We start from the raw sequence: 11,390 nt of genomic DNA, 5'->3' as shown, positions 1-11,390 counted from the left end.
ATTGTATCAGTTAAAGGTGCAGTTGGTGCCTCAACCTTTCTCCAAATTCTGTAAGGTTACTATCTTGGTTTCTAGGTGTGTGTACCCTGGGTTGTTGGGTCATGGGATACTTACTTATAGCAAGCTCGGGTTAGCGGTTGACTTGAATAGTGAAGTTCGGATGCTACAACAACATTGTTCAAGTGTGACATCAAGTCTTCTGAAAGTTAATTTGGGAATGTCATGTCCACGAGATTGGTATTCAAGGACGATCCAATCAGGGTTTTGGCATCACTTACGGTAATTTTGGAATCTTGCACCTAGTTGGGATAGTTGTGCATTGGTGGGATCTGTTCAGTTTTATTTAGTGTGTCTAATCTTGTTTTGGTTTTCAGGAGAAGGTCATGTTAACAGTTAAGGTTTGTTAATTAGTGGGATTCGATTTTCTTTTCATCCTTTTTGCTAAAGAAGTGATGAAGGAGGATTACATTCGATTTGAGGAGCACTGTATGTTCACATGGGGAGATTTGTAACTAGATGGACGATATGGGACAACTAGAGTCCCAAGGGCTGGAGTTTGAGTTACCAGTTCTCCCGTTCGTTCGAGTGCTACATTGTTGGTGTCATTGGTATCTTTACTGCTTATGTTCTCGTTGTTTTAATCGTAATCTTGGATTAGGGATGTCAAAAACACCCGTGGGACCCCGATACCGTATAGGACTAAATTTTTTAAAAAACCGCAACCAGGAGCGAGGGTAGAATTAAATCCCATTTATTTTCGGGACCGGGGTCGGGAGTCGGTATTCCCGTCACATACTCCCGCGGGGGCCCCGATTGTAAATTTATGTAAAAAGTATATATTTAATATAAAATACATATAAAAAATAGATTTTCTAATTTTAGGTTTAGTGTATGTTTCACTTTCCCGTTTCCAATTAACGGATGTTGAAGATGTACCGAATTGATCATATATATTTGGATATGTAAGTACTTTATATTTGTAATGTTGGATTTGTCGTATTTTATATTTGTAAGTTTGTTGGAATTGTCGTTTTGTAATGTTGGATTTTTAATTTTTTAGTTTCTAAAAGATTAGGTTTTAAGTTTTTAAAGTTAATAAAAATAGTTTTTTTTAGCCTAAAACAAAGCAGTTTTTTAGCAAAAAGATATCGAATTTTGAAGTCTATGAACCAGTGCAACCAGGGCGGGACTGGGGGCTATGCAAATGGGGGATCTGGTCGTTTCAAAATCAACCAATATTCTCATCCATTTCCAAACTCTAAATCACTTCTGTCGATCCTTTCTCATGTTTCAAAATTTCAAAAATCAGCCTTCCTATTGTCTCTAAGGTTTCACAAATTCCTACTTTGTCTAGTCATGGAATATTAAGCTCCAACTCAAAAAACTCAAGTAATTAATTCTCATTATGTTAATCTACTAAGTAAATGTTATTCATTCGATGTATTATTGTGTTATGTTAGTCTATGAATGTTTTATGTTGATGTATAAAAGCACATTGTTATTATTTTATTCGGGTTATAGAATCCTAATACGGTTTATTCGGTATTTTTCAGTTATATTAGCTTCTTAATCATCTTGTACATGTTATTCGGGTAATAACCAAACCGAACCAATTAATACCCGAACCGAATTGAACCCGTATTGGTTAATCAGTTTGGTTTCGGTTCATACAATTACCCTTCTTCGGGTTTCGGGTTATTTGAGTTCAGTTTGGTCTGGTTCCGACCCGAATAACATCCTTATTTTCTTTTACCTCTAGATTTCAGGTATGGTTGTTAGGAACCAAGTGGTAAAGTTTTGGTTCGGTTGGAATTTTGATTTGTTTTGGAGTCATCGGAGTCTACCCAATTACAAGTGGGGGAGAATCTCTTTTTCAGATGGAAGTATTTCCAATCGTTTATGTCACCCTAAAGTTCTTATTCAAGGATAAAGGATAGCAGGTTCAGGTTGTTGAAATGAATGAAGCTTATGCAACGAAAATTGTTCGGCGGTCAATTGTCGCCAGGGAAGAAAATGGTGAAGATTCAATGTCATCTCGTTAGGAAGAATATGACCATCGGTAGTGGTTCAAGAAGGAATTAGTGATTAAGCTCTTATCGAGGGTTGTGTGGCGGCCTCTCTTCCTATTCTTCTCTGATTAAGGCTTTGGGTTTAGAGCACAACCCAAATACCTAATAGGGTCTAGTAGATTAGGGATTAGTTGTCAGTTTTGCTTGTTATCTTTATAATTTAGTTTAAAAGACCATAAGGGATCCTATGGCAAATGCGGGAGTGATGTAATACTACGATTTGGCTCGTAGCATCCACTTGTGTTGAAATAGACATGTTGGATGAAATAGGCCATTATAGGAGTAATGTAATACTATGATTTGGCCCATAACATTCACTTGGGTTGAATTAGACCTTTTGGCTGAAATATGCCTTATTGCTGTTTAGTTTTCCCATGGGTAGTCGTGAGGGACTTTAGATCTGAGTAGATGTGTAGAGTCTTCCTTTCTTTGTTTAATTTGGTTATTTTTTTAGGGTCTCACTCTTGTGTGTGAGTGAGACGTTGTTGGCTTTAGCAGTTTTTGTGTATTCCATTTCCCCAGTTATCAATAAGACGACGCGAGACCGGGAGAGTTTTTGGATAGATCGGATTTGTGAGTTTTTTGTTCCAGATGATTAATATGTGGGATGGCTCTATTTTATTGGAAGGAAAGCTCCATCAAAAAGTTCTCAAATTATGCTTGAGGACTGAGTGCCTTTTGATGTTTGCTAGTTTCTGTGTGATGGTATTCGTTCTTTGTTGGGCTGTGTGCTTTTCACTAAGGATCGATTCGGTTCTTAGTGCCAATAAGATGTTGTTTGTAGGGATGAAAACGAGCCTAGCTACTTGTGAGCTACTCATGATTGGCTCGTTAAAAGCTTGACTACAAACCAATTTTAAACGATCCTGAGATGAGCTCGAGCTTAATATTAAGCTCGTTTATTAAACAAGCCCGAGCTCTAGCATATGTCACAAAGCTTGATTAGACTCGCGAGCCTAAACGAGCATATATAATATAATTTATTATTTTATTATATATTAATATAAAAAAATATTTTGGGAATTAGGGATTTAGGGTATTAATAAACGAGCTGCTTAACAAGCTTGAACCGAGCTTAAGCTTTTCCGCATGTTAGACAAAAAACAAGTCGATTTCGAGCCCGAGCCAAGCCTAGCTTCTATAATTCTTTACGAGCTCAAGCCGAGCTCAGTACAATAAAACTCGAATCGAGCCCAACTTGAGCTTAAGCCTCATATAACATAAACGAGCTCGAGTCGAGCCTACCTGGGCTCAGGCTCGGCTCGACTCATTTTCACCCCAAGTTGCCTGTTCAAGGTTTTGTTCAAGTCTTGTGGTGGATGAGCTTTTGACCTTTAGAAGTTTCCGCTCGGGTATGGCCTATGCGCATGGTTTGGAAATCCTTGAGATTGTAGATGCAGATGCTGACAGTCAAAGTGGCATCAACTCATGTAGAAAGGAGTGGATTTGTAAAAACCATCAAGTGTTCGAAGGGTGTTTTAAGAGTATTTTGAAATGATAGTGTTCAAGGAAAAATTCTAATTTAATTGGGGGAGTGTTATAACACCCGTTTTCCAGAATAATTTTCACATCTTTAATTCTTGAATTTCTAGGCGGCCACGATGTGGTGAAAGGATCACCACGATTGGCAAAATTTCATGAAACATGTGTTTCACTTGGTTGCCACGATATGGTGATGGAAGAAATATAAACTCTATATTTCCAGGTTTTGTGCACTATTTACGAGAAGTGATGGCTAGGGTTCCTTCCACCCCCAGCCTCCATCACCTCCAAAGTGCCTTAAACAAAAACCCTAGCCTACAAGGCAAGTTTTGAGCTCATCTTTGACATTTTCGTGATCTTAGAAGGAAGAAGAAGAAGGAGTCTCTAGTGGTTGAATCCAACAAGCAAGCCAACTCTATCCTTTTGTGTACTTACTAGAGTATTTGTGAGTCCTCAAGCTCCCATTATTATGACTCGTTTCTTGTAGATCTCTCTTTCTTGGAATGTTTTGGTCCATATATGAAGTTTGAGTGATGAAATGATATAAATTTGCAACTTTATGTCTAACCAAGGTCCCTTGAATCTAATATCTCCCGAATGTAGAAGTTAGATGAGATTTGTAAGCTTTGCATGAGTTCTAGGTCATTTTCTTACCATTTGACCTAGTTTGAGCGAGGGACATACATGGTTCATGCATACCCATAACATTTGGATTTTTATGAGACCTTGGAGTCCCTATAAGTCCTTTGTATGTTTGAGAAAAGGAGGTTTTCCAGATTACGAGCTTAATAAAATAAGTTGTTTCAGTTAGAAATCACGTCATGGCATGATGCCTGCCACGACTTGGCGAAGAGGGATTTCACAACTATTTTGTTTAGAGGCTGCCACGACGTTGAAGTGGAATTGGTCACGATTGGGTTAAATAGCCATGTGGCCATGGGTAGGCCATGACGTGGTGGCCTTTTTGAAGTTGAATTTGACCATTGACCGTTGACTTTTTAACCTGGTTAATGTTTGGTTATATTGCTAGTTTTAAAAGGTAGACGAAGAGTTTACCTTGTATGATTCATTAGGAGGTGTGTGTAGCACCCACTTTTCAACTGTGTGAGCCTGTTAGCTGTTGAATGTGTTTGTGAGGTGAGTTTTCTCCCTATATTATGTAGGATAATAGTTGTCGTTGTGACTCTTGCATGGAAGACCACGATCTGGCCCCTGGCACATATATGAAAGACCATGATCTAGCCGCTGGCACATGTATGAAAGACCATGATCTGGCCGTTGTCACTGTTGGATTAATGTCTAAGTCCATAACTATAATTGGTAAGACTTTACACGACCCGACATGGTCCATTTGGGTTACATGGCATCATGCATTTGGATAGACTAAAATCAGAGAAATAATACTTAAGGATTATTAATATATTATAAGTTCTAATAGATTAATAAGATTATTTAATTAGTACTGATCAAGAATTAATATAGGGTTAATTAAGTGATCAAAAGAAGACTAATTAAATATATGGGTTGATTGTGTAAATCATCCATACTTGTATAGTGGGCTAATGCTCCATGGATTATCAAGTTGGGCTAAAACCCATAGGATGCTCCATGGTGTATTTGAACCCATGGACCCAAGGAAATGGAAGGCCATGACCATTACGGTTTACCCTAATTGTGACACTATAGAAAGATCATATCATTGGGAAAATCGGCACTAATGTGTGAGTGAAAGGGCTATCCGATTTTCATGAAGTGTGGAATTCTCTCAAGTCTTTCCAAGTGCATATGTTGTTGTGTGAACCATTTGAGGTGTCAAACTTGGGGCACTAGGCACTCAAGCTTCATGAAGACAAGCTACATCAAACAAAGGTCTGTATTCTATACATTTGATTACCCAAGTATAAATGATTGTATGCTAGATAGGGTAATACCTTAGATATTCATATTTGTATGTATAATAGAGAAAACGTAGATCCAAGGTATTTAGGGTTGCATGTAAACTTTGGAGTGTTAGAATACTCAAAACCCATCAGTGGCATCAGAGCCTAGGCTTGTTTTCTTGTTATACTTGCAAAATTGGCTTAAAAATCGAATTTTGGTTTTGTCTGCACAGTAGACTCGCCGAGTCCACTGATGGACTCACCGAGTCCAAGGAAAAAAGCATCCAACTTGTCGAGTTGGTTCATGCACTCGACGAGTTGGACCCCCAGACATCATATATTCAATTGTTTTGGCTGGAATTAGACTAGGAACATTACCCTAAGATGTTTTTGTACTTATAAACTTGTTTTTGATGTGGTAATGTTCATGCTAATCCAATTTCAAAGTTAATTGTCAATAGATTCATGTTTTGTATTAGTTTAAGGTTTAGACTAATTACATGAAAAAGTTTGATTTGAATTATCTTATTCTTATGAGTTTCTTAGATTAATAGGAAGTTATGTGAAATTTTCGTTTTCAATCCAAATTAATCTAAGAGTTGATTCTAAAATGTGTTTTTATAACTTGTCCTCAAGTTATATGAAAAGTCACATTTAAGTTTCGTAAAACTCATAAAAGTTGGCAATGGTTACAAAAAATGAAGAGTCTTGTCCAAAAGTTATGGAGGTTCAAGAGTCACTTCATTAAGTAATAAAATGTGTAACCTTAATTAATTCCATAAGTTACAAAATAAAGAAAAGTTACATTCTTTAATAGTTTAAAGTCTTCCATAACTTGTCCTCAAGTTATGGAACTTGAAGATTTTTTTTAATTAAAACTACTTTAAACTCATAAGTTATGGAATTAATTAGTTTTGAATAGTTTTCAAAGCTTGCCCTCAAGTTTTGGAATTTGAAAAGTTTTCACTTATGAATACCTAATTCCAAGTTAGCCCTTAGAATTTTAAAAGTTAAAATTCCACCCTTATACTTTATAATATTATAAGTTAATAATATTTATATATATGTATAAGAGTAAAGTCAGTCTTACCGTTAGTAGGCCTCATTCACGAATCCAGTCTATAGGGGGGGGGGGGGGTATAAGGTTACTGCCTATAAAATGGTAGTTTAATGGGTGTCCACTCCCACCCTCCGCTTCCTTGACCGGTGGAGGGTCGTTAGTCGAACGGGTAGCACAAGGACTAGAATTTTTCCTTCATTAAAAGTATTAATGATAAATACTAAGTAACTAAACTCTTATTAATACCCAATCTTAGTTACTTAGGAAAATGTGAATTTGGTGCTAACCCATGAAATTACACTTTTCACTTTGCTTAAGTCGTTAGTGGAGCGTGTGTGGTTAACCGACACACAAACCTGGACTTAACAAGGTAGGCAAAGGGTAACTTAATATTTATCATAGTATCGATGGAGCGTGTGTGGTTAACCGACACATCGATTAAGGGGTAAATATTAAGGGTACCAAGTATATTTGCATGGTTACTTCACACCTTGTTTTGTGATCCTAGGCATCCCAGTCACAAAACCTGAAGGGCACACTTGAGATTGAAATTGAACAGTTCAATGAATCTCAAAAGAATCTAGGAGTTTCAAAACCAATTAAAACCTAATAATACATTTCGTTTATCTTGGTGGAAATTGGTGAATCGTCATTCACCTACCTTAAAATATTTTATAGGTTGGATTACAGCATCCCTCTTCCGAGTTATAAAATAGTTTGTAGGGTCCTAGCCTAAATATCTCATATTGGGTGTTATATTAAGGGCTTTTAATCAACTATTTTCAATGTCTCCCAAAATATGTCTAGTTCAGACATCTATAATCCTCCCAAATCTCTTGGAACTTCACTTACTCCACCTCTTCCAATTATTCTCCCTATCCCACAAGTTCAAGGTCACTCAAGCCCTATTGGCAAGGCAAGGTCTAGCTGTGCTCACATCTTGGAGATGAAGTCACATACTAACAAGCCGGGAGAGTTGGGTGTCAAAGTCTTGAGAAATTTGGTGGCTCAATCACTTTCTAAGTCACATAGTGAGTTCCTTAGGGACTCTTATGAAACAGACTATGAAAAGACCCTTAATGATCTTATCTATTTTCTATGATCAACTTCCTAAAACTTTATGGACATTGACAATGATGACACTGGAAATCCAAAAAAAGCATACTGTTCCTAATGGAAAGGGATCGACCTTAGTCAACTCGATTGACCAAATGGTAAAGAGAAAAGCTAAGTCTGTGATAGTACCGGTACCATTACCAAAGGGTCCATATGTTTATATTGCCAAAGGAAGGGGCATTAGTTGTAAAGCTGCCAATTTTACCTAAGGATGTTCAAGTCAATAAGGTTGAACCTACTTCAGGTAAAATCCACTATCTAACTCTGCTAAGTTTCTATACTGAGATTCTTGATACATGATGTGACTCAGTCACACGTTGATGTATGTAAGAATCAAAGAAAAGTGAAGAAACTTAAAGAAAGAATATGTTGAATCTGATCGTGTAGATGGATTTCTATCACATAGTTTGAAGATCGGATTCTTGAGCTACTTCTTAGGAGTTATGATATATTGCTTAGGAATAGATAACAACAAAGTTTTCATGCTCTTTTGCATTGTAAGGATAGTTTATCCAAAACGTTCTTAAAATAAAAGGAAAAATGATGATTCTATTTATTTTAAAATATCCTTACAATGGCATTTGAGGAAAAAAGTTGTTGCTTATATAATTCCATTAATAGCAAGAGTGGAAATATGAAATTGATGCTTTCATTTGTGCTAATGTCTAAATTTACCAAATAAGGAAAGATCCTCATCACCCAAGTTTTAATTGGACCGAAACTTGGAATCATGCAAGTTGTATAGCATGATGAATGAGAATTTTTCATCTTTGGAAAAATTAAGACTAGTTCCTTGTTCACATGTATATGTGAGTCAAGTGAAGGAATAAGGGATTGAGCACACAGTCTTGTGCACTGGTCAAGTCCACCACAAAAGATCGATAAGATTATTTGTCATAATTTACTAAAGCTCGGTAAATATGGTTATACTTACAAGCCTAAGTGTAATTATGAGACATTGGAAAAAGGTTCCAATGTATGGTAGAGTGAATAAGAAGAATCAAATTAGATAGAAGGATAAAAGTTTCTCAAATCTGAAAAGATGGGAGAGTACTTTAGTATCATTTCATATGATAATCTTAATGATTAAGAGACCTTATCGCAATTCATCCTCTAAGTGCATTCTGATAGCTAAGAAGAGGAGCTATGAATTGTTGAAGTGGTCAAATCAAGAAGATGAGTCATACTTCGTTCCAAAACAAGTCTTAGAGTCATACTCCAAGACTATAAGTTGAGTGAAATATCTTAAAGAATGGTTTAAAACACTAGTCAGATGTAAGAGTAGAAGTTTTCTACTCTTGTACATTTGAAATTGGTAAGTTGTGATGTTTTGGACAAAACAAAGACCAACTAAGGCCAATTGTGTGAAGTGTTTGTCTTGATTAGAATCCACACTATCTCTTGAATATCTGACAAGGAAGTCTTTTATGTCAAGAGGACAGTGGGAGTCTTAAAGGTCTTGAAAGTCTCAAGAACTAATCAAGAATAAAACATGAAGTTCTTCACTAGCACACGACTTGAGGTTTATAACCTATCGTGTGGACATATTTTGTGCCCATTCCAGTTAAAGTTGGCTTTGCATATGAGTTCTTAGAGTTCTCAATTGGTTGCATAACAACTTGGAAGCAATGGCAGGCCCTTGAGCTACCAGATGGCAAGAAATTAAGATTGAGTTCAGTCCATATGAGTTTGGATTTGTCATTATCCTTGTCTTGTGACTATGCTTTTGACAATTCACATGGAAAAGAACACATGCGCCATTAAATCTAAGTGTCATAAGGTTTCTCTCCGATTCATGAAAATGATGGTGAGGAAACACTTTCACTAAGTAGATTTTAGCTAGATAGCAATTGTGATATTTTCATTCTCAAAGTCGTTAGTGGAGCGTGTGTGGTTAACCGGCACACTAACATGGACTTGTGAGAAGTGGCAAAGGTCAAAACAATCAAGACTATGACTACGTCATCCCTTTTCATAGTTCTTAAAAAAATTTAGACACACCTGTGAGCTATCTAAGATAAGGTGTATGATATTGATAAAGTTTTATCAAAGCAATCTAGTATCAGAAATCTGAACTTTGGTAAGAAAGTCAATAAAGTATTGTTTTTCTAGAAGTCCAGCTGATTTCTAAGTACATGTCAAAGCTAGTGGGAGCATAAGTGTTATGCTAATAATCATCATGTTCGTGGGAGCATGATAATTATGATCAAGTATTTCAAGCTAGCAATGTTAATTATAGAAAACAAAAGTTTCAATTCTTGAGGCTACAGGGGTTGAAAAAGTTGTTTTGCTATAATTAAAGGAGAGGAGATTATACTTCATTTCAATTCTAAAAGCTTAGATTGAGATTTTAATCAAATTTAGTCAAGAATATATATGAATTTCATAAGGAAATTCTATATATGGATTCATTATTTGCATTCTAAAATTCGATTATGATTACGACATCCCTTTTCATAATCTGAATTATGAGAACTTGGCAAATAGAAATGGAAATATTATAGAAAAAGACTGGTTTAGTCTTTATGTGAGACATCATGAATCATGTCCCATATGCTTCGGATATAGGATCGATTACATGTGCTATATTCATCCTTTCTAAAATTTTCCAAATGCCTAGGGCATTAAGAAGGCAAAAGGTTTAGAACTGGATATGACTAAAACAATTAAGCAATTGTCGAGGATAATCTAAGGTTTACCAAAATTGGTTGCTCAAGGACAGTTGGAAGTATAGTGTTAATTGTTGTAAGGACCATATTGACATATTCTGAAAAGAGGCAACTCTTGTTCAGATGTGATAGTCAAAAGGGGAATGTGGAAATGATCCCATTGGTGGAAGTTGTTCAATAAATCTGTGTAAGATTAGGAAACTTAATGCAATAATGATGTTTCCAAGGAGTTGATATCCTTTGGAATGCTCTGTAATGTTTGTTGTCAAGTCTTTGTGACTTTGTGCATAATCATTACAAGAGAATCATTGCATATAAGTTTAGAATCTAACAGATTTCGGTAAAATGGCATGAATTTGGAATTCCTGCATTTTCCATAAGAATTCGGGAGTGTGAAATTAGAATCATTGAAATTTTGGTCAATTGGTTTATTTCACAAAGTAAGGATCATAGACAAACATAGAGTGCATACTTGGTGTATGGCAAAGCTATTGTTTATGAAAACATAGTGTACATGCTCGGAGCATGAGACAACTATTGTGTTAATTCAAGAATAAAGTTGATAGCTGAAACACTATGCAATGAATAATGTGTAATCATATGGTGATAAATAAAAGGTGTTTTATTTATGTTCATAGGTAAGTTATTCAAACCATCCACAGACGGACATATGTTGGAAGTAAATATGAATCAAGACTGTCATGGGTTGGCTTGTAGAGGTCCAAGTTGGTGGACAAAGTTGTGCTACAACACTCATGAGTGCTCATAAGTTCTGAGTATTGGATTCAACCCGTGCACATTGGAATCACTTCATGGATTTTATCACGAGTGATCATGAGACGATAATATCTTATATTCTTCAAACCTAGAGATATGAGTTGTTACTATGAGTTGGTTGTACATTGATTGCACGAAAACGCATTCGGTAACTCGATGTTATAAAACGTGGCTTTGTGTATGATTCATCAAGTAGTAGAACAAGCCATATGAGTCGAAGTTTATCCATTCCTTTTACCTTCGGGATAAAAGCGATATATGTTGGCCCCTCGATGATTTAATGATGATACATGTGAGTGCTTGGCCAAGCTAGGACTGATTTTATTTGTTCAATCAG

The sequence above is a fragment of the Lactuca sativa genome, chromosome 2, assembly GCF_002870075.4.
Source record: "Lactuca sativa cultivar Salinas chromosome 2, Lsat_Salinas_v11, whole genome shotgun sequence".
Taxonomy (NCBI): domain Eukaryota; kingdom Viridiplantae; phylum Streptophyta; class Magnoliopsida; order Asterales; family Asteraceae; genus Lactuca; species Lactuca sativa.
The sequence above is the reverse complement of the archived record's forward strand: the minus strand, read 5'-3'. Positions refer to the sequence as shown.